The 24,227-nt window shown below is 45.5% G+C and overlaps 1 long non-coding RNA gene across 1 annotated transcript; it reads right to left on the bottom strand.

Moving 5' to 3' along the window:
• Nucleotides 1–4,788: 4,788 nt before the first annotated feature.
• LOC142844892 (uncharacterized) lies at nt 4,789–23,367 on the bottom strand. The gene is made up of 3 exons (XR_012909785.1): nt 23,250–23,367; nt 14,759–15,030; nt 4,789–6,269 (listed from the first exon to the last, which is right to left on the bottom strand). It is a non-coding gene; the product is annotated as an uncharacterized LOC142844892 (long non-coding RNA).
• Nucleotides 23,368–24,227: the final 860 nt, after the last annotated feature.

Below are 24,227 nucleotides of genomic sequence, written 5' to 3'. Positions count from 1 at the left end.
AGCTAGCCTTCACAACATATGAACTTCATGGCATGTGTCTTAGTAGGGTTCCTATTCTATAGGTTATCGAGGAAAACATTCAATTGAGGTGGCAGCTTACAGTTCAGAGGTTCAGTTCATTATCATGATGGCGGGAAGCGTGGCAGCATGCAGCAGACATGGTGCTGTCTATGACTTGAACAGAAGGCAACAGGAAGTGAACTGAGATACTAGGTGGTATCTTGAACATATATGAGACCTCAAAGTGTACCTCCCCAATGACACAGTTCCTCCAATAAGTCCACACCTAATAGTGCCACTCCCTAAGAGATTATGGAGGCCAATAACATTCAAACTACCAAAGCATGAAACCCAGAACTGTATCATAGAGAATGGCATGTCAGCATTTATATTAGCACCTACCATGACATAGCATTTAAGACATGGGTGATAGTCATTATTTGTTGTTGTTACTGACAGGATGCTAGAGCAGAAAAAGAATGGACCAGTAGTCAGAAAATCAGCCTCTACTCTCAGTCTAGGCATAGTAACAACCTCAAGACATTAGCCAAGAGCGAATGCAGACAACACAAGACCAAGTGTCCAAGTCAGCTTAGCCTTGGCACCATTGGTGCTGGCAGACTCTTTCATGACACGTGGATTAGATGAAAGTGAAATGATTGTGACAGAGTTGTGAGTATCTTAAATACCATGGCCACCTGTTCTGTCTTCCCCTCTTTCTCACCATGGTGGGCCTCAAGGGGCTTCTCAAGACTGCTTGAAAACCACCAGAGTGGTGCTGAATGCCTTCAATCATTACGGAATGCAAATTAAAACCACAATGAGCAGGACATGGGGCTTTCAGGGCAATGAAACTGCTTTACAAAGGATAAAACGCTATAACAGTGGATACAACCTCTGTGCAGTTGTCCAAAACTCCTGGGCTGTCCAATACCGGAAGTCAACTGTGGACTTGGGGACATGACGGCACACTGACATAGCTTCATTGATGAAACAAATGTTCCACTGTGGCTCAAAGTGTTGACACTAGGAAAGGTCATACATGAGTGGAGATAGAGGGTAAATGGGAACTCTCTTTACTCTGATTAATTTTTTTATGAATCTAAAATAGCTCTTAAAATAGCTCATTGTTAATTTTTAAAAATCTATAATGAGATATCTATTAATACCCATTAGAGTGGATATAAGTAGTTTTTTTCAGTTTTTGAAAAATATGTTTTATATAGAAGGAGGGAGGGAGGGAGGGAGAGAGAATATAATGTTAGGGTATGTGCACCATGCCATGTGGGTAGAGGTCAAGATACAACTTCCAGACTTTCAAGAGTCAGTTATATCTTTCAGTAATGGGTTCCAAGGATCAAACTTGGTTGTCAGACTTGCATTGCAGAAGAATTTAGCTACTGAGCTGTCTTTATGGCCCCAATTACAGTTATTAATGCAAAATAATACGAGCTGGTAAGAATGTGCAGAAATTGGTTGGAACCTAAGTTCATTACTGATGGAAACAGCTCATCCACTTTGAAAAATAGATTGGTCATTTCTAAAGAAGTTAAATATAGGCTCACCATATGACCCACCAGGCCAGCCCTTAAGTAGACCCAAAAAAAGCAGAAAAAAATAAGAAAGACATTGCAATGTAAACTTGCGCATGAACCTTCATATTCATGGTATCACTACGGACAATAATCCAAAGACGGAACCAGGTATAGTGATGCATATCTGTAATTCCATCTCTCAGGAAACCAAGGCAGGGAAATCATGAGTTCAAAGCCTGCCTGAGCTATATAGTGAGACCCTGTTTCAAAAACAATAGCAACAAAGGATACAATAAGTCAGTGTTCATCAGTAGATACGTCAGCGAATTAACATGCCCTGCTATTGCCCTCCCGTGAGCAGCGAACAGCGCACCTGTTCCACAGAATGTGGTATGTAGTACAATGAGGAACTGTTCAGCAATGAAAAAGAGTGAAGAACCCTTGTGTGGAGGGGCAGCCTGTGGGGCCACTGGCAGTGGGACCAGGATTTATCCCCAGTGCTTGAACTGGTTTTTTGGAGCCCGTTCCCTATGGAGAGATACCACACTCAGCTTAGATATAGGGGGGAGTGCCTTGTCCTGCCTCAGTGTGATATACCAGACTTTGTTGGCTCCCCATGGGAAGCCTTACCCTCTCTGAGGAGTGGGTGGGGATTGGGGTGGGTGGAAGGTGGGGAGAGCAGGAGGAGGGGAGGGAGAAGGAACTGGGATTGGCATGTAAAATGAGAAAAGACTTTTTTTTAAAAAAGAGTGAAGAACTTATAGATACTACCCCATGGATAAACCTCAAAATTATGAAAAGTGAAGACTCTGGGAGCAAAAGTCACATATGTGGGATTCCATTTAAGTGACATCTCCAAAACAGATGAATCTACAGATCCTGAAAGCAGGGTGGTGTTTAAGAGAGGCTGAGGAATGAGAGTGGGCAGCCCTGCTTGAAGGATCAGAGGGGGTTCCTTTGAGATGATGAAGATGGTGTAGGACTAGGAAGGGGAGAAGGTTGCACCACATTGTGGGCGTACTAAGTCCTTATGGTGTTCACACTCATGAATGGTTAATGTACATGGCTGGAGAGATGACTCAGTGGTTAAGAGCACATGCTACTCTCCCAGAAGACCTGGATTTTTGTGCGGGAGAATTGTCTGTATTCTGTCAATCATGTTTTAAATAAATGCTGATTGGCCAGGTAGAAAATATAGGCGGGAATACCAGACAGGAAATAGAAATGACGTAATGAGAACAGGAGAATTCTGGGAAGGAGGAAGTTGATTCTTCCCACTCCTGCCCAGACCACCGAAGCAGCAGGATGTGATCTGCCCCACTAAAAAAAGGTACTGAGCCACATGGCTAACATAGATCAGAAAAATGGGTTATTCAAGATGTGAGAGTTAGCCAGTGAGAGGCTAGAGCTAATGGGCCAATCAGCTTATAACTTATAGAGACCTATTTGTGATTTTTCTCTGGGACTAAACATCTGGGGGGTACCCGGTGGGACAAAAACCCCAACAAACAAGCAGGCCTGGCCCCCTTCATGTTACAGGAATTGACTCCCAGTACCCACTTGGTGGCTCACCCCTATCGGTTACTCCACTTCCATCAGATCCCATTCCTTCTTCTTGCCTCCGTGGTCAGGCACCAGGCATATAAGTGCTGCACAAATGTAATGCAGGTAAAACACCCATACAGTGTAATAAGATTTAAAAGCTAAAAAATGATAGCTAACATGCAGTGTAGGTTTTGTTACGATGACTTATGGGCATCAGCACATTGTGTTTCTTTTTTTCTGTTTTTTCTTTTTCTATACTTAGTCTTCAAAGCCAGATATGGGCTTTAGGTCATGGCAACTCTCACTTCAGACAAGATGTATTAGGAGCATGTAATAGATACACCTGGTTACTGACGACAACATTGGCACAAGCCTCTGTGACTTTTAGTCCTTCTCTAGGCCTCGTGGCTCCACAGAGGGGTGTTTCGTTCTGTTGTTGTTGCTGTTGCTGTAAATTCATTTATAGAGAATTTTTAAAAAGATTCATATATTTGATTTTTTATGTATAGATGTTTGCCCTGTGTGTATGTATGGACAAAACGTGTGTGCCTTATGCCCTTAGAGTTCAGAAGAAGCCACCAGACCTCTGGAATTGGAACTAGGGATGACTGGGAGCCACCATGTAGGTGCTGGGAACTGAACCTGGGTCCTCTGCAAGAGCAACAAGTACTTTTAACCACTAAGCCATCTCTCCAGTCCCCTTGTTTTAACTCTTGTAGGCAATGAAGAACCAAGTATTAGGCTTTGACAAGAACCAGTTATTCAATGTTCAACTATATAATTTTCTGCTTCGTTCCCTGTGACGGTATCTGATACATTCCTTGGGTTTGTTTGTACCACATTTACGACTTGTCCAGACTTCATGCATGGGATCATTCTGTTTGCCCACTTTCTTTTCCAGGGTTCCTTGTCTCTTATGGACCTGGTTTGAGGGAAAAATTATAATAAGACCTGCTGGTGAGAATAAACCGAGGTGGTCTTCCAGGGTGTCGGGATGTACCAACTGACAACTGACTTCAAAGGATTTTACTGAGCCAGCAGACAATGGCAGGTGCCACCCAGCCTGATGACCTGGGTTCAGTTCCTGGATTCCACTCGGTGGAAAGAGAAAACTGACTCTCATAAATTGTCCTCTGACTTACACACACACACACACACACAGACACACACACACACACGCATAGCCCCCTACATACACAATAAATAAAATCTGATAATTTTCAAATTTTCTTTTTATTTCTTTTATGTGTATATGTGTTTTGCCCCTGCATATATGTATATACGTGTACCGTGTCATGCCTGGTACCCTCAAAAGTCAGAAGAGGGTGTTAAGCTCTTCTGAAACTGGGGTTACAATGTTTATGAACCCCAATGTGATACTGGGAACCAAATCCTGGTCCTCTGGAAGAGTAGCCAGTGCCAATGCTCCAGCCTTGTAATAAAAATGTTTAAAGGTCTTGGAGTTTGAAAGGAAATTTCTAAGTTGCATGTGTGCTGTATTTGCATTAGACAGCACTGCTCACCAGAGCACTCCCCCAGGGCAGAAGGGTGCCGTCTAAGCATGGTAGCGTCCCAAATGGGCACTGGGGACACGTGGGCATGCCTTACCCCAAACAGCACCACCCACAGAACCAATGAAACAAATCAAATGTTGCTTAGGTCACAGATCCAAGGAAGTCCGTCCAGAACTTAGTCACTTTAATCAACCTGATTTTCCCTAAGGAGCTGCATAAATAAACTGTCAGCAAGGCCACCACACCCTTCCGCAACATCCCCTGTACCGTCTCTCTGGCACCCAGAGAGGGCAAATGGAATTGCGTTTTCAAAAACATTAGCAATCAACCTGGAAAAGCAAAATGTTTATTCTGTGGCAGAGCAGACATTTCCTGTATCACGGCAGAAAACAAGAACAAAATACAAACCGCCGTCTCCTCAGCCACCTACCTGTGCTTTTGGCCGTGTTACAAAATGAAATAAATCCCTTCATAATCCTTCACACCGGCTCGCAAATATATTTTCACAAGCACCAGAGCAGACCCTTCGGGCATTTCTTCTTATGAATGCCATCTCCACCCCCACCCCACCACATCCTTGTACAGACCACGAAGAACTCAGATGACGCCTGTCCAGGTTGTCAATGGGGCACCAGGGTGGGGGAGGGGGTGAACCTGGGCAATGGTCCAAATTGAAACCAGTCTCACACGCTCAACCTCTTTCCCAGACTCCCCATAATCCTTCCCAGTATCAGACACCTTGTGTTTGGCTTCTCCTCGCTCAGAAAATATTGAATATGCCATTTTCTACCCAGCGACATTCTCTTGCATTGTTTAACCCTGAGTTGTTGCTGGACACTTGACTGACCCAGTTTGTAGGGTCTTAGAACGCTGAACTTCAGCCCTGTACCTAACTCGAGATGACTTCCTATAACACTCAATAAAAATTTGTAGGATGACTGAATTGGAGGTGGGTCTGATGATATTTGTCGACTCTGATAAAATAGGGAAAATCAATGTCAGTTTTCCTGGTGAGATAGGGAACCCGGACAGCAATATAAAATGGTCTGTAGGAGAAATTGCTTCCAACGCTTTGCTTTCAGCTTTCTGAAGGAAGCTGTTATAACAATGGACAATAAATACAGGGCGAACGCTGTATCAGTGGAGAAGCAATTCTAACAGGGGTCTGGAGGAGCCAAGAAAATCCGGCTTCTTCTTGCGGCGTTTATACACAGGTGCGCGGTGTGCAATGAAATCCACTTAACTTGATTTTATGGACGGTGATTCACGCAAACTCAGTTCCAAACTGCTCAGCATGGCTCAGTTAAATAAATTACACCAAGAGCAAGGCAGCCAGCAGTAAGGCAAAAGACAGGAAATAAACTTGAAGATTGAAATTTTCGGAGTGCCTGGTGTGCTGGAATCATCTCCTTCAGGGAGTTCGGAAGGGATTTTAGAGGTCTTTCAAGGTTAGGGTCCTGATTTGACTGATGGGGAAACTGAGTTCTAGTGGATTGAGTACATGGCCCACAGAATCAGGGCCGCTGGATTCCAGGTTGGAGCATTTTCTGGGTTTTGTTGTTGTTTGTTTTTTAAAGCACATCGCGACCCTGCGTGCCTTGTTCCCTGCACTGTGTGGAGTGTATCCAAGAGGCTGAAGACGGAGACTTTTCAACCAGGGGCAGCCGAACTCAGCCTGAGGGTGAGAAGGAAGACAGATCTAAGAAGAAAGAGCTAGAATAAATTTATACATGTTTAGGAACATAGGGTTATGCTCTAAGCATCCCCCTCCTCCCCTCCTGATTCTCAGCTCCCCGGCCCCCAGCTCAAAGAAACACATCACACTGTGACCTCTCTTACGCTGTGGTAAGCCTGCAACAGTGTTCTGTTCCCTCCATCAGTGACCCTCCCTGCGGGTTTGCAAGGTTTTGGCTACTCCAGGTCTAGTGAGACCCCAGCAAGGATGGGTTTATCTCACAAAACCCCAGCATGCACCTCCAGAGCACACGACAGGACTCTATAAAAACTTGGATGCTTATGATTATCTGTGTCTTCCCTGTATCATGTAAGCTTGGGGGTCTTTTTATGAAAATATTCTTTTTAAAATATTTACTCTTTTTAAAAATATTTATTCAATTTTTTTATGAATAGGAATGTTTTACCTGCATATATATGTGTATACACACACACACACACACACACATATGATCTCATATATATATGAGATCATATGCCTGCCACAGCCATAAGAAAGCACCAAATTCCCCTGGAACTGGAGTTGTGGATGATAGTGAGCCACCACGTGGGTACTGAGAACTGAATTCAGATCCTCTACAAGAGCAACCAAGGCTCTTAACTGTGGAGCCATCTGCCCCACAGTGAAAAGATTCTTACACACACAGGAAGTGATCTTAACAACTAGGAAAAATGCATAGACAACTTTAAGGTGTGACAGTTTAAAACCGTGACTCCAAAGTCCCTAACAACTGTCCCATCAAGAAATAATGTCTATGTCCCACCTCTCCAGGACTCAGAGCAGGATTGTGGCTATCTTAACCTTCAGAGTAAGGGAGAGATGAAGCCATACATTGAGTTCCAAGGAAAAGTCTCGAAAGACCATGCGGCATTCACCTTACACTGCTAGGACTAGCCATAAAAAACAACCATCTTGAAAACATCATACTGTGGACATGCTGTTCCATCCGGGGCTAACCCAGTCCACATGCCAAGTGTGTATGGAGAAGCTTCTCAATGACTTCAGCGCCTTCCACTCAAGTTATCCCACTCTAAGCCCCAGAAACCTGAGAACAATGGCAAGCATATGTCATGTCCTTTACAATTCTCTGACCTGTAGATTACATGAGCATTAGCCATGGTGCTAGTGTGTGAATAACTAGTTACCTGGCAACACACAACAGAACCAGAAGAGCAGAAAGGAATAAGAAAAGGATCAAGAGTATAGAGCTGTTCAGCTGGGGGTACAGCAGGGGAGACTGGAGCGCTGGTAGCAGTCTGGAAGTCTCTGAGGTTGGAAGCCTTGGCACATTGGTAGAGCTGGCTTGTTGAAAAAGACTTCATCTCCTCTGATGGACACATGGACCAGCAGTGGGAGATCTTTATGTAAGACAATGACACTCTGAGTCATTAGAGAACACCAGCCCAACCCTTGGTATGGGATAATTGTCTGTATTCTGTCAATCATGTTATAAATAAACGCTGATTGGCCAGGCAGAAACTAGGCAGGAAAACCAGACAGGAAGTAGAAATGATGTAATGAGAACAGGAGAATTCTGAGAAGGAGGAAGTTGATTCCTCCCACTCCTGCCCAGACCACTGAAACAGCAGGATGTGATCTGCCCCATTGAAAAAAGGTACTGAGCCACATGGCTAACATAGATCAAAAAAATGGGTTAATCAAGATGTGAGAGTTGGCCAATGAGAGGCTAGAGCTAATGGGCCAATCAGCTTATAATTTATGGAGACCTATGTGTGATTTTCTTTGGGGCTAAACAGTTGTGGGGTATTGGGCAGGACAAAAACCCCAACAACAAGCAAGCCAGCCCCGTTCATGTTACAAGCCCTATCTGTCACAGAAGGACCATGCATGACCTTCAGATGGCCCAGGAAGGGTTGTAGTCTTTCAAATGTTCCTGCACACAGACTCTGGATTCATTGAGGAGTGAAAGACAAAAATCTAACTTAAACTGTATGACCAGTACACATACACACACACACACACACACACACACACACACACACACACACAGTGGTACATAGCTTGTGAGATCTTTGTACAATAAGAGATAATGGCCTTCACAGTACTCCTAGATGGTTTAATGGTACGAGGATGCTGTTTGTATGAAGTCAGGAGCATATGCTTCAGGAGCAGAGATCTTACATGCATCAGGAAAGAGACAAGTGGCAGCTTGATATTTGACTGTACTGGGAGGCCAAACTATGCTCAGATCTACAAATCATTTCCTGACCTCGTTGTCAGTACCCCATTCATTAGACATAGCCACTGCAGTAAACATTATCCTATACATCGGGTATCACATACACTGTAGTACATAGCTATCACCCTTTGTACATAGCTACCACAGAACCTGTTAGCTAACAACACAATCGTGATGCAAACCATCACAGAACTTCAGTGACATACAATAATTAATGCTCAGCTCATGAGTCTTTGAGTCAGCAGGGAGGTTTCACTGGGCCTAGGATGCTCACTCAGGCATCCACACCTGAAGGCAGGCTGACTTCGGAGGCTTGGCTGACCTCAGGTCCTTGGGCATCCTCACATATCTGGGGACTCATCCTGGCCTTCCTCCTGATGTCTCATCTTCCATCAGAAATCAAGAGAGATCAAAAGCAAGCTCTGAAAATCTAGGCTCAGGATTGTCATTCCCACCAATGTGGCCATTGTGAGATCTTTCTCCTTTAACTTGCATTTGTAGAGGGCATTTTGTTGCAACAGAAAAGAAACCAAGACAGCTATAAAGATTAAATGGTAGCATCTGTTATGAAGTGCTTAAAATACAGTTTGTCATATAATATGCTCAATAGGTAATAATAACTATTATCACTAGTTTTGTAATGTTGAGCCAAATAGGATGTGAAGGGTCTGGATCCACCCTGCCAACATGGTTATTTCAACTCCTTTTTTGGGGGGGGGGCTCATCTTTGGTTTTGATAAACATCAAGAACAGACCACTGTAGGACCCAGCCATAACAAGCTTAATAGAGGCCCAAGATAAAAGCAATATCTGGTTGCAAGAAAAACCATAAACTGAGACTACCCAGGGACAGAAGGTTATACTATTACCTAAGTAAACAGGAAGTGCATTGTAAGCAACTTCCAAAACTCTAGAATTGACAGAGACATCTTGCTCCCCAGACAGTCACCCAAAGTTCTTCTGTATCGTTGGGGTATCTATCTACAGCCTACTGGCCCATAGTATCCAGAAGACTTTTCCATGAAGCAGGAAATTTCAAAGACAGTTCCACCTATATTGGCAGTTTGTCAGTCACTTTCTTCTGCATCCTGCAGAATGTCTAGCACACTCTTTCATGAAGCAGGAACCCTGAAGGACCATCTCAACTTTAGGCAAGTTCAACAGTCATTTCTCTGTCAGTCCTTCATGTTCAGTTAAGCAGTCCAGGCAAGAGCAGTTTCTTGCCCAAATGGCTAAGGAGCCTCTTCAGTGCCCATCATCTTCTCGAAGTAATTGGTGCTACCAGGAGCAGATGTGTCTCATTGTCATGAAAAGTCCTAAGTTATTAAAACATTTTAAATGTCATATTCTGTAGGTTTCTGAAAGATTTGAAGAATACCTATCCATCTGAAATACATCTTTGTACATCTAGAAAATCTAATAAACATGACTACAAACTTGACTATTATAGATGACTATCTATTAACCTATATTTTTAAATTATACATTACATTTTTTTTTTGGTTTTTCGAGATAGGGTTTCTCTGTGGTTTTGGAGCCTGTTCCTGGAACTAGCTCTTGTAGACCAGGCTGGTCTCAAACTCACAGAGATCGCCTGCCTCTGCCTCCCAAGTGCTGGGATTAAAGTTGTGCGCCACCACCGCCCAGCTTACATTACATTTTTAAATGAGCTACACAAACATGATACCTTAATCAAGAGCAGAAATATACATATAACAAAACTGACCTTAAATTTGTATCAATAAACCAAGATCCATACAAAATTATTCATATCTACATCATATCTCCCTTTAAAATATAAACAAACATTTATAAACAATATTTGGGAATATGGGTGTTGTTTTGTTCATACTTCTTCCTGCTGATTAGGGGCACTGTTAATCAGGTTTTTATGGTGTATCCTATGTGCTAGGTTCATCTCAGTCAGCAGTTGGGCGAAGTAATTTTTTTGAGGATGTTCACAGTGACCTTTCAGAAGGTCTTCGTCCATCAAACTACACCAGTTTTGAAGCAATCCATAGGTTCTCATCCTCTGTGGAAACAAGAGAAGAATCTCTTTTCCAAAGTAACGTATCCTTAGACCCAAATTTGGAAGTCATGATACCTTTATAATATACATGCTGGTTTAGCTTAGCAGCCCAAACAATGAAATGTCTCTCTGTACTTAGTTCCTTCACAGTTAAAAAATTCAAAGAAAACACAATATACATAATCCAGACTCTCTGTGCATATTTCATCTTTACATGGCTTGTTTTTACTCTATTACTTTTTAATATTTATTTTTATTGTCTTTACTCCTTTAATCTATGTCTCTTTAAAGACTTTATATCTTTTTATAACTGTCTATATTCTTTTTCTTCTCTCTCCCAAGCCTACATACATTTATCCAACACTGTGACTCTTTATCTGGATTTGTCTGTATTGCATATCTGTAATTTAAGCACTCCTTAAAATGCTAAGTGCTTAAGAATCTAAGCTGCAACATTACCAGGGTACATATGATACTTCCTGCTTGCAGTGCCCATTCCAACATAGCAGAGCTGCTTCTGAGAGCCACACACATCACCCCACTTCCAGGCACACAGCCAGTCCACATTGCCATCAAGCAAGCCGCAGCACATTGCTCACAAACCCCCTCCAAATATTCTGTCTCCTGGAAGAGCCAGAGGTCGCGCTGGCAGCAAAGCCCAGAAAGCCAGCATTTCAAAATGGCCACGGCTTTGTTTTTTTCCTTCTGCTACTGCTGAATTAGAAAAGCTTCTTGCAAGGGAGCTGCAGCATGCCACCAGCAAGCAAAGACCATTTCAGGGGTAGGGGTGCAGCTAAACTTTGTTTTTTAGTGTCTAGAATTCCTTTTCAAGCCCTCTCAAGTGGATTTAGTTGGACACGTGGGTGCCAATTTGTAGCAGCAGGCTGCTTGTTTGTCCTGGTCGCTTAGCCCCAAAATAATCACACAGAAACTATATTATTTAAATCACTGCCTGGATCATTAGCTATAGTTTCTTATTAGCTAACTATTACATATTAATTTAACCCATTTCTATTAATCTGTGTATCACCACAAGGCTGTGACTTACCAGGTAAAATTCCCAGCGTCTGTCTCCAGTGGCTCCATGGCTTTTCTCTCCCGCCTTCCTCCTCCCAGCATTCCATCCAGTTTTCCCCACCTACCAAGTTCTGCCCCATCAACAGGCCAAGTCAGTCTCTTTATTCATTAACCAATAGAAGCAACACATAGGCAGAAAAACCTCCCACACCATCACCGACTGGGCATAACAACCACAATAGGATAAAGAAGATATAAAGAATCAGCCTTTTAATTAATTAATTAGTTAACCACGTGCCTTTTAATTAATTAATTAATTGATCACAAGTCTTCTGGTTAATTAATTAATTAACTAACTATATGTTCTTATGTGTCTTCAGGTTTGCCCTTAAGGTACTATAGTTTTGAAATAGTCTTTGCAGATGTACCCAAACATGAAATCATAAGGGGCTTTAATGTATTACTATTAATAACAATGAAAAATTCAAAAGTATATGTTTGGATTAATAAATTCTACAAGCTTTAGGAGATTCTCTGAGCCACAGGCACATACACACATGCACAGTGACATGTACATTACACACACACATAAAATAAATGCAATAAAAAAAAACCTTTAAATGCTGTGCAGCCTGGGATGCAGCTCAGGGGCAGAGTGCCCGCACAAAACCCTTGCTTTCATCCCCAGCACCCAAAGAATAATATTGACACTCAAGACCTAGGAAGACATAATGACTTATTTCTTTAAAGGATATTGCTAAGCCGGGCGATGGTGGCGCACGCCTTTAATCCCAGCACTCGGGAGGCAGAGGCAGGCGGATCTCTGTGAGTTCGAGACCAGCCTGGTCTACAGAGCTAGTTCCAGGACAGGCTCCAAAGCCACAGAGAAACCCTGTCTCGAAAAACCAAAAAAAAAAAAAAAAAAAAAAAGAAAAAAAAAAGGATATTGCTGGTGAGCCAGTGAGAGCTTTTGTGAGTCCCCCACGCTACCCAGCACAGGTATGGTCTGCCACGAGGGCTCAAAAGTTCTCTGATTCAATAGAGCACTTCAGAGCAATCTCTTTCTACAGTAATGCTTTCCTGATTTCAATTACTTGTAACTATTTTCCAACTACTATTCTAAATAGAATAATGAATACACACATAAAGATGTGCTCTTCCATGTTAATATCTAGGGACGGCAGGCAACTTAAAATACACTGAGATACAACAAAAAAAAACGCTACAATTAAAACAATGAATAGTAATGAGTGTTGATAGGGAAGGGGAACAGGACTCACATGTATGCACCACTTTGCAAACTGTTTGACCTAAGTCGTAAAATTTGAACATGATCCCCAACTATATGCATGACCCACATATCAGCTTCTCACTGATGCTCAGCCAGAATGTGTGAGCATGTGCACTAATTCAAAGAAGCATCAATCAGAATGGCTACAAAAAATAGCCTCTATGTCCTTTATAGTTAGATGGATAACCCACATTATATTGATATATGGAATATGGAATATATATATATATAGTAATGATATTAAATGAGGTACAGCTATGAGGCGTAAAGCCAAGTAGAATAACAGATACCATACATTAAAATAAAAATATACACACCATATATTATATGACTCCATTTATATGAAGTTTAAATACATTAGAATCTTTGAAGAGGAAGGGGAAATAGCAATTGGACAAGGGTAAGAGGGAGGGTCCCAGGACACTGGAAACAATTATATGATTGACCCTTGGGGGAGTGACACGGTTTTTGAGTTACATACTTCATCATCTCTGTGCTTTCTACGCGTATACAACAGACACTGTGATAATTATCATTGAAAATGAGCCTCGCAAAGTAGCCTAACTTCACTTTCTGAGAGTAGGTACCTAAAAAACTGGAATTACCTGTGTTTTATAATTTCACTGGAAGAAAAAAAGTGTCCCTCTGAGAGTTACCTAAATTCCCAGGAGCCTTGATTTGTTGCACCGACAACAGGCAGAGCCCAGGCCCTGACAGCAGAGGAGCCCAGGCTTAGCTGCAAACCACACAGCAGCAACCTTAGTTGGGGAATTTCTGCCAGGAGCCCAACAAGGCAGAGACTCAGAAGGTGGGCTCCAGTGACCTGAGGGAACCTGTCCCTCTTTCTGAGGTGAAAACAAACAGGCATTTCGAATTGCACACACCACCTCCCAGCCCCCACGGAGGGAGGTGTTTGTTTCCAGTGGCCTCATGGAACAGCTAACTGTAAGCTGGGGAGAGGAAATTACACAATGGATGTTGAAATGTGGGCTTGTCGAAAAGCTGCCACTCCAATAATGAATGCCTTGTTTCCTGTTTCTTTGCTTTTCTCTCTGTCTCTCTCTTTTTTTTCTGTCGAAAGTTAAATGCTGGGCATAATTAGCTAGTAAAAGGCATGCTTGGCAACAGAGCAAAAATGGCACATTTTGGGAGCCCAGGCCAATTAAAATTGTTTATGCAGCCATTTAGCAATATTTTTCTCCGAACTATTATAACCAGGAAATATACAGCCTGTAAGACTGAAGAAAAATGGCCCCACGCTGATCCTTTAACGGTCCACTGCTCTCAGGGGACTTTACAGTAAGAAGGAGCACTTCCATCCTCCAGAGCTCCCTAGGTCTCCTCCAGATCCCAGGAACAGCATCCTTCACTCTGCAGCAGGCACTGTTGATGAGGTCCTGCAACCTGTTAATGTTAGGATTAGCCAAGCTCCCTGATGGGAGAGGCCAACGGTTACGGATTGGATTTAGCCGCCTAATGCAGCCAGCTCGCTGATGCTGCTGCTACAGTCAGCATCATGTGTGAGACATTTCCGTTAATAGCCAAACACCTAATAATGTGTTAGAACTCTGCAAAACTGCCCTCAGGCGACTTGGTTGCAACTCTGGCTTCTCTGGTCATTTATCCCTCTCCCCACCACCAGGTCCCTGAAAATCTTTCATCTTCAGGGCTCAGGTTAGATCTCTTCTGTCGAAGCCTGCCTTCCCATCCTCCACTTACAGTAGCATCGAGGGCTGACATCAGCGCCTCCAGCTGCTGGCTAGAGATGAAACTTCGTGGAACTCCAGATGTTATCTAGTGGGGTCAAGGAGTACAGTGAGCAGTTTGGAGACAGAGATCTTGACACCCCTACAATGTTACTCGGGGGAAACACTTTGTTTTACTGAGCTTACCTTATTAGCTAAGTGGCTAAACTGTTTTGTCTGATGGAGAGAGAGAGATTTCTGGAGATCTTCACAGGGCTCTAGACATTGTCCCAGAAGCTCCGGCGTGCCTCTGCCAGGGTCCTGCCTGCTGCTCACAGATGGCTTCGTGGCTCCGTGGCATTGAGGCAAAGGGCTCACCTGGGAGGGTGGCACCTTCCAGTCTCTGTCATCACTGGGTTGGGAGAGTCAAACAGCCTGCTACTTCCTTCTCGCCCATCCATTTTTACATTCATTTACTTCTATGAGAAAAGTAAAATATGAATCAGAAATAATATATTCACTTAACGTTAAGGTCTCTCCTTGGCTTCCCTGCAGCCTCCTGGCCTCCCCTTTTTTCTGACTGCCCCTTTTCTGAGTTTTTCAGGACACTTGGGTACAGAAGCACAGGTTGCAGTTCCCTCCCTTGTGCTTTGCCCTGGCTTCATCCCCTGCCTGTGTCACTTTGTCTCTATGTATGCAAAACTCTTCCAATAAGAACAGCGTGTATCCCGCCTTTTACCCAGGAGGACATCTCTGGTCACAATAGTCTCCTAGCCATCTGCCCGCCAAAGGCAGGTTCTCCATCCTGCACAAGGCCTCTAGATAAGAACCACTCTGCATGCTCCACAGGGCTACCGAGCTCAGGCCGACCTCTCGCCCCAGCCCATGGAAAGCCCCGTTCAGGACTAAATGAAGCTTCTGGCCGCTGTCTCACTGCTGGATCTCTACAGGCATTTCCTGCCCACCCCCAGTTTCCTCTCCTCCAGGCCCCACCTTTGAATCATGAAATTCTCCCACTGGCTCCTCCATTCTTGCTCTCCCCTCCACTCCAAACAAACATCAGTGCTTCAGATAAGGACAACCTGGGAGGTCATTCAGCTCCCACAGTCCCAAAAGCCACACAGAGAGACTTCACTTCGGTTCTATAAGGAGGTGTGGATAGCAGGTGTAACCCTTTACAATTAGCCTTGACTGGCCTCCTAGCCTTCATTCATTCATTAATTCGTTCAGAAAATGTTTTCTGAGCCGATTCAAATGTCAGGCTCAGCGCTAGCCCCCAAGAAGCCCGAAGAGAACAGCCCCTAGCCTTTGTTCTCCTTACACAAGGATCTGGAAGTCTAGAAGGATTAAGGTATCCTATATGGATGCCATTCTGTCTGTTTCCCAGTATCTGTCCGGAAGTAAGGCCCACAAGGCTCTTCTCCAGCACCTCAGGAGACATCTTCTGTATGTCCTCCAGTTCTTCGGAAACCTCACATTGTTCCCATTAGCCGGTAAAATTAGCAGCCTTCATTTACACAGACAAACAAAAAGTTCCGGTGATAACACTGGGAAGGGTTTCCCAGAGGTTTCAAAGTGTCACTGAGGTCACACCTCCAGCCTTTCTCCAAGCATGAATGTCACTAGCTGTCACTCAGTGAGCTGGTCTGTATCCAGTGCCAGGCACTTTCCATGGCTTCTAGATCTTAGAATTTCTCACACAGTCCTAACAGAGAAGTCAAAAGGCCCAAGGGCTCTGATTTACCACACACTAGGCATTAATTAGCCCTGAAACTTCCCTAGATGTCTCCCTGGCCGGTGAACTTTTCTTTTTTCCTGGCCCACCGCATCCTCTCCTCTTCCAGAATGGACATTTACCTATCTTAGATATATAGTCTAGCTAGCTGGTTCACCTCTGTTAGCAAGTGGGAAGCAGGTAGCCTAGACTAGACCCACACGATGTCCTAGCTCCATGACTTCAGGCAGCTTGGCTAGTGATCATCCTGCCCCACTGTAGAGTTCCAAATAGGCTTTGTCTTGCGATTCCCTTTGCTTCTGTTCCCCACAGCTGAAGACTGTTGCTTGCCATCAATAGGCCACCATGAAGGCCTGCCACTGGGTGCTCACAAATGTAAAATTCCCTTTCTCCTTGAAAGTTCCAAAGAGAAAAAGCTGATGCTGTCTGGAACTTGCAAGCTCCCCTCGGCACTTTGTGGGAGAAGGAAAGACTCCTGAGTCGGGGGCCATAGACGGTGCAACGCTGAAGCAAGGAACCGCCTGATGAACAGCAAATGTGCCGAGTGAATGTTTCCAAGGAGGAGCCGAGTTCCCGAGCACTATTGATTCTGGCCCACTAATGGTTCAGGCTGGGTGCTGCGGGGACAGCTATGCCTTGCTCAGCGCAGAACACTCACCCCATCAGGGCTGTTTTCTGATGTCAGCAGGGAAATGGGCGACTATCGGGGAGCACCTTATCAGGACCCTGAGCTCAGGGTCGTCTAGGAGACGGTGGCCATTAGCAGGATGGAAGCCATGCATGAGGCAGTGTGTCGTTCCCTTCCAGGTGCCAGAGAAATTAGCAGAAAGCTTCCGTGGGGTGAGTGCCTGGACGCGCTGCTGCTGTTTCCTCTAACGGGGAGAACGCCCCCTTGATCCTTGCTACCTTCTGTTGCGCTGTACACAGATCCATTTGCTGGTGTCTGTTCACATTGCCTCTGCCTGAGCTGAAGAGCAATAGCAACCCTCTCATTTGAACGGCACTCTCAACAATGCGGTCAGGGGTCCAAGCTTTGGGGACTGAAATATCAGGGCAGACGTAAATAGGACAGGTACTGTCTACACCTTTGAAACCTTGAAGCTGGTGAACACTGAATGAAAGTGGGAAGGGCTATTTTGAAGAAATTCTCGCACGAATCTTCTCACTTCTCCTCCCTCCCAAGCACACACGATGACAGAGATGTGGCCTGCTAGCTGGAAAGCCCATCTCCTGCCCTCCAAGAGTTCTCTTTAGCACCTCAGAAAAACCCTTTGTCAAGTCTAGAAAGTAGGTTCAGTAACTGAGAACACTTGCTGTCCTTGTAGAGGACCTGGGGTCAGTTCCCAGCACCCACATGGTGGCTCACAACTATCTGTACTTCTGGTTCCAGGGAAGCCAAAGCCTTCTTCTGACCACTGCTACCAGGCATGCATGTGGTACATGCAGGCAAAACATTCATACACATAAAATAAAATAAATCTTTTTTTTTCAGTCTTTTTTTAAAAAAAAAAAGTCCTTTGTCTCTCAGAACTTGTTTTTTCTGAGCTATGAAATGAGGAATCACTAGACGTTCTCACAGTTAGCCCAGGGTCTCTAAGAAGCTCAGACAGAGAGCAGACTGAGCATGCAAGGCTGTACTGAGGGAAATACACAGGAAGTTGAGGACATGTCAGAACCTGATGGCCTGACTTGAGTCAAGCAGAGAGAGGTTGCAAAGAAGTCCGAGAAAGGTTTAGGACAGGCATCAAGAGACCTTAAGCCAAAGTCAGCCACACAAAGTATCCAAGGCCTCTTCCTGTGCCATCATCTGGGCTCAGCATTGGGAAGTGGCTGGGGTAAGGACAATGGCGGGTGGTTATCATCTGTTGTAGAGAGCTGCAGTAAGAATGCCTTCGGCCGTATTTCTCCACAGCCCAAATGTTCAGATGCTCAACCGTCAGCCTACCCCAGACCCATAGCAGTCCCAGGAGGTCTAGCCGATGACACCCAGCGAGCTGACCTCCTAGCTGGCCCCTGTGCGGCAGCTGCTCTCAGCCACTCCCTCGTGGCGGAGTTAGCAGGATGTGTTCATGTGACACTTAGGGATCAAATGCTTCCTGTTTCTCCTATTTTTGGTCTTCAGAGGAGGGAAGTCAGGGGCTTTAATTCCCTGCTGTCATCTCTGTTTGAAGTAAGGCCAAATGACAGAGGTCCCAACCTGATCACATCTTCTTGCCCTTCCTGGAGTCCCCAAACTTGGCAATAGATCAGCCAGCAGCAGCTCCACGTATGTGCCCACATGTAGGAAGCAATACACCTTTGACTTATGGCCAGATCTAGGCTTTGAAAGCCTGGGCTCTGGTTTCTACCCTACCACTTCCTTATGAGTATAGGACCTTAACTCTCTTATCTATAACGTGAGGACAAAACACCTGTCCCAGAGTTATTGTAAGATAAGGCTCATGAAGTCTTTTGCACAGTGTGACGCATGTCACGTCTCAGTTAATGACCCTTATTAGTGATGGTGCTTCCATCACTAATGGAAGGCCTCTTAGCACAGTCGTGGTTACGGCTGTGAGTGTTATCTGAAACCCTGAGGTCTCGGACAGCTCCCCTGTCTTCAGGAAAAGTTGCCTGAACTGGGGGCCAGCTGGAGAAATCCGTCTCATTCATTTCTGATTTCTGCACGACCCCCTCTCAGGTCTGCAGCTCTGGTCTCCCAGGCCCAGCAGCACCGTCCAGACCCAGCCTGACATAATGGGTGGAGTCGAGAGTTCAGGCTGATGGCCACAGCCCAGGCCCTGAAGGAACCGAAGGAAGAATGCAGTTTGGGAGGTTGACAGACGAGGCAGAAGGCAGAGTAGGGACACCAGGCTCAGACATCAGGTCCTTGGCAGAGCACACTAAGCAGCTGAACTTGACCAGGAGGGCAATGGGATGCCCTCAATGCGCTTCGAGTGGGAGAAAAACATCATTACATCTGCCTGATGGTTTTGGCTCAGTTTACCAGGGTTAGCCTCCTGTCTTGATCCCTGGGTTGGAAAAATGAAGGGAAAGTTCTGAAACTGCCCCGTTACAACTCTGGCCTGCTCAAACTTCCCCTGACCTGTTGGGGATGAACAAAGGCCCTGGAGGCCAGCTGGGGAGGAGCCTTGCCGATTGCTCATGGGTCCCTTCCGGAGAGGACAAGCTGATGTGCTTTCTCCTGATAGCATTGGTTCCTTTCAAGCAATAGAACTTCCTGTCTGATGGAGGGTCATTTTGGCACCTCCACGGAGAAAATGCCTGTTTCAGCCTCTGACAGCAGACATGTTTGCTTACCCATCAGCCATTAGCGCTGCGTTAAAGATAGGTGACTGAAGTTGCTGGCATCCAGAAGGGTTGCCAAATCTATCTGATGAAAGATGACAGGGGTCAAAAGGAACCTTACCCTAGGGAATCCAGGACCACTACCCTACCCTCCAAAGTGGCTCCAGAGCCGCTGGCTCTTCAGATCTCCTTCCCGAGAATCTGGCACCTGAGACCTATGAGGAACACCGAGAGGTTTGGTCCACTGTGGAAAGTATGACCTGCCTCAGGTCAAACAGTTGGCCTGGAGGAAGAGGTAATCAGGATTCGTCAGAGTAAAAGCCGCCCTTTGACCCCACCCTGGAAAGTTGAAACTGGAAAAACTGCATCCAAATGAGCATTCCTACCCGACACCATCAGCCACCATGAGTAAGATGGTCTGCTAGCTGCTGGAATATCCCCAACTCCTTGCTGCTATGTTAAGGTTAAGAGAAGACCAAGACGACGATTACATCAGACAACACATGGCTTTTGCAGTGCTAGACACTCTTTCAAACATCGGGCAATGCTAAATTGTGGCATTCTCCCAGCAACATGGGTCCTGCTAGTGTTTCTACTTCTTGTCAGATGCCACACAACCATGCCCACAGCAGAGCCGAGTCCACACAGAGATTGTAACTACCTCTAAAACTCGTGGTTCCCTATCTGTAGCCTCCCTGTTCCAAACCCTGGTACTGTCCATACCTTTTCTGGAGGTTTCTCTGATCCTGTCAGCTCCTAGGAGGCAGCAACCATCATCTTGCTTATCTACGCCTCCTCAGCGCTCAGCACCTAGCTGATTCCCGGAATATTTACTGTACAAATGCTCTTGGGTGTGGAGCACTTCTGAAAGACTCTATTTGTCCTTCATTGACGTCCTCCCCATCCCGCGTTACAATCATTTGTAACATGACTTTCTCACACTTTGTTTGTTCTTTATTTATTTGTTTTAGACACAAGGTCTCACTTGACCCACTGTGGCCTTGAACTCACAATGTAGCCAAGGATGACCCTGAACTCCTGATCCTCCTGCCTCCACCTCCTGAGTGCTGGGATTACAGGCATATGCCACCAGACCCAGCTCACAAGTGACTGTTATGTCCCAGAAGAGGCTGTCAATCCCGTGGCCCTCCTGCACACTTTATTTCATCCGGGATGTGATGGGCAAAATTGCAGCTCCTTCAAAGTGTCCTGTCTCCAGACCATGTGGATATACAGTACTGCATGACGGGTGTGTGTGTGTGTGTGTGTGTGTCTATGTGTAACATTTACAGGTGGAGTTACTGTGCTGTTGGTGAGGTGGGCAATCAGGATTAACCACAGAGACCCGTTACAATCTCAGAGGTCCTTCAAGGCCACGGTTACAGTCCAACCTGAAGATGCCTGCCCGCCAAGCTGGTTTGGAAAATAGAAGAACTGGCCCCAGGCAACCTTGAGATTGTCTCCTGAGACTCCAGAGGCATGTGGCTCTCTTGACACCCTGATACATCCCCAGGAGACCCATTTTAGGCCTTCAACCTCAGAACTGGAAGATGGTAAGTTTGAGTGTTTTTAAGCCACTAAGTTTGTGGTTGTCTGTTAGAGCAGCCAGCATTTTTTTAATATACATAATACAGTAGGGGCTGGAGAGATGGCTCAGCAGCTAAGAACACTGGCTGTTCTTCCAGAGAACCGGAGTTTGACACCCAGCATCCACAAGGCAGGTCACAATTGTCTGTAATTCTAACCCCAGGAGATCATACTCCCTCTTCTGACTTCCATGGACAGCACCCATGAATGTGCTACATAGCCATACATGCAGGTAAAACACTCATACACATAAAATATTTTTAAATGAATGCACTCTTACTAGTTACACAGTGGTGAATAAAATATATATGGTCTCTATTTTAAAAAGTTTACTGGGGCCAGCAAGAGTGTCAGTGGGTAGAGGCACCTGCTGGAGAAGCCCGGCAGCCTGAGTTTGATTCCCAGAACCCACAGGATTGAAAGAAAGAACAAACTCCTGCAATTTGTCTTCTGCCTTCTCATGTACACCATGGCACGTGTGCACCCCCACACATACAACACACATACAAACATACATACATACATACACAAAACTAACTTATTCGTCAGCCTTATGTCAGATTAACACATGCTAGAGTCATTTGGAAAGAGGGAACCTCAAGTGAGAAATATTTGCCTATACACATGTCCGTAGTGCCTTTTCTTGACTAATGATGGATGTACGAGGGCCCAGCTCACTGCAGGTGGTTTTGGGTGCTAAAAGAAAGCAGGCTGAGCAAGCTATGGGGAGCAAACCAGTGAGCAGCATCCCTCCATGGCCTCTGCATCAGCTCCTGACTCCAGGTTCCTGACTTGAGTCCCTGCCTTGACCTTCCTCAATGAACTGTGACCAGGGATAGGTAAAGGAAATAAACTCATTTCTCCCTGAGTTGCTTTTGGTCAGTGTTTTATCACAGCTGTAGCCCATAAAAGAAAGAGAAAAGAGAAAAGAAAAGAAGAAAGGAAGGAAAGAAATGTAACGAAACAATGGGCTGGACTCCCCACTGTGGGGGAATGCATTCGGTCAGGTGAACAGTGTCTGAATTGTTTCAGGCCTCACAAGCCCTTCTGGGGCAGTGGGAGAGCTCCTCGATGTGAGATCAAGAGCCTGTCAATTGGCCTCCCTAACTTCCCTCACTAAGTGGCTACCGTTTATTGACTATTTGCTGTTTGTATATCTAGACCAAGCGTTTTGCATAGGTATCTAATTTCATCCTGGCCACAGGACTCTGAGAAGGATATTTTTATCCCCATTTACCAGATGAAGAAATTGAGGCTCTGATAGGAAAAGTGGCTTTCCTAAGAGCATGCAGCTACTGACAGATGTGAACCCAAGGCAAGCAGACTCTGGAGCCCGCCGGGCTGTCACCCCTACCCCCGTTATGTCCTCTGCTGGGTGGTGCCACAGAGCACTGTTACCCAGCCCAGCACCCTCCACCCTAGGCCCCTCAGAAAGCACCTGAGGGGCCCCCACTCACACCACTTCCAGTCAAAAGGGCAGAGCCCTTTGTTTGACAGACTTGGTTCCCACCCTTGTGCACGGAGGGTGTTTTTCTCCCTGAAGCCTGCCGGAGGCTGAGATAAGCCTGATTCATGGCAGCTCGTGTGGGGCTGTTCTGGGTAAAAGCCTCCAGCACTGAGCGGCGTTTGAGTGGACAAGGGCAGCACCTAGTAGTTCTAGAGAGGCACCCCAAGGCCAAGGTGAGACAGATGGGCTCTGTTTCAGGATGCTGTGGCCGGGGAATCACGGGGAATCACCCCAGAGGTCCCAGGGACTGAAACCTCCCTTCCTCTAGGCCCTTACAGCCAGGCACACCATCCCTCTGAAGTTTCTCCTGTGAGAGGCAGCCCAGCTGATTTTGGAGAGGAGAGACAAGAACTACGATAATAACAATAGCTAATTTAGTGTTTGTAAACACTAAAATAATTCCATTTAATCCTCCCAACAAACATTTCAGACAATATCTTATCATCCCCCATTTTATAAGGAGGGAAACCAAGACTCAAAGAGTGGACCTACCAAAGCCACACAGTCGGTGACTGTAATGACCGACCTTCCTGCTTCCCAAGTACTTGCTACTGGAGTAACACATTGTGACTGACAGGTACCTGGTTGTTGTTACCAAAAGTAGAAACAGGAGCGGCTCTGTCTGCTTCCCCTTCTTCCGGATCCTGGTTTGGGGAGGGGCTGAGCTGTCCCTGTTGGAGAGCTTAACTATGGGACTCGGCATAGGGTGAGCGCGTCCATGGAGCCAGCCGCACTATCACAGTGAAGTGAAGTGGAGAGGAAGTGACTCGATCATCAAAGGCCTGGTCTTCCTCAGGGAGCTACCCCTAATCACAACTATGCCACTACAATAATACGGTTCCAGAGAGGCTGCGAGCTGGGGCACCCTGTAGCCATGTAAACTGTTTCCTGTATCTGCCAGCTCCAACAGCATTCAGCAATTAATAGAACCCAGCCCGGCCAACCGCTCTGATAAGGTGAGAGCTACACAGGCAGCCTACCCTTCCTGCTGCTCGGGGACACAGAGCCTAGGGGCCCCAGGAGGTCATGGAAAACCACGAACATTCTGACCGGTTTGGAGATGTCCTGGAGGTGGAAGTTACCTTTAGTCTCATGATCAGCCACGATTATCCAACCATCCTCTGGACTCAGTGACAAACGGATGTCTGGGGATTGGCTAGGCGTCTGGCAGCGTAGGACGGAGACCCAGAGATGAGCAGGTGAATCCCGAAACGGCCCAAGAGAAGGAGTTGGGAAATATGAATACAGTGACCTCAAGGGCTGGGACGTCCGTAATCACTGTAATAAACGGCTCTGTGGGCAGCGAGATGGCTCAGTGGGGAAAGACACTCGCTGCCAAGCCTGACAAGTGAGTCTAGTGCCCAGGGCATATGGGGAAGGAGAGAACCAGCACCCAATGTTGTCCTCTGACCTCCACACATCCATATACTGTGGCACAGATGTTCACACACAAACACACATATAAATAAATAAACATGATTGTACAATAATAAGTGAACTGATGTGTAAGCATGGGGAAATGGTTCTCAAATACTGTCCACTGCCACATCTCACAAGCC

The sequence above is a fragment of the Microtus pennsylvanicus genome, chromosome 2 (assembly GCF_037038515.1).
Source record: "Microtus pennsylvanicus isolate mMicPen1 chromosome 2, mMicPen1.hap1, whole genome shotgun sequence".
NCBI classification, from domain to species: domain Eukaryota; kingdom Metazoa; phylum Chordata; class Mammalia; order Rodentia; family Cricetidae; genus Microtus; species Microtus pennsylvanicus.
This window is presented reverse-complemented; position numbering and strand designations above follow the sequence as displayed.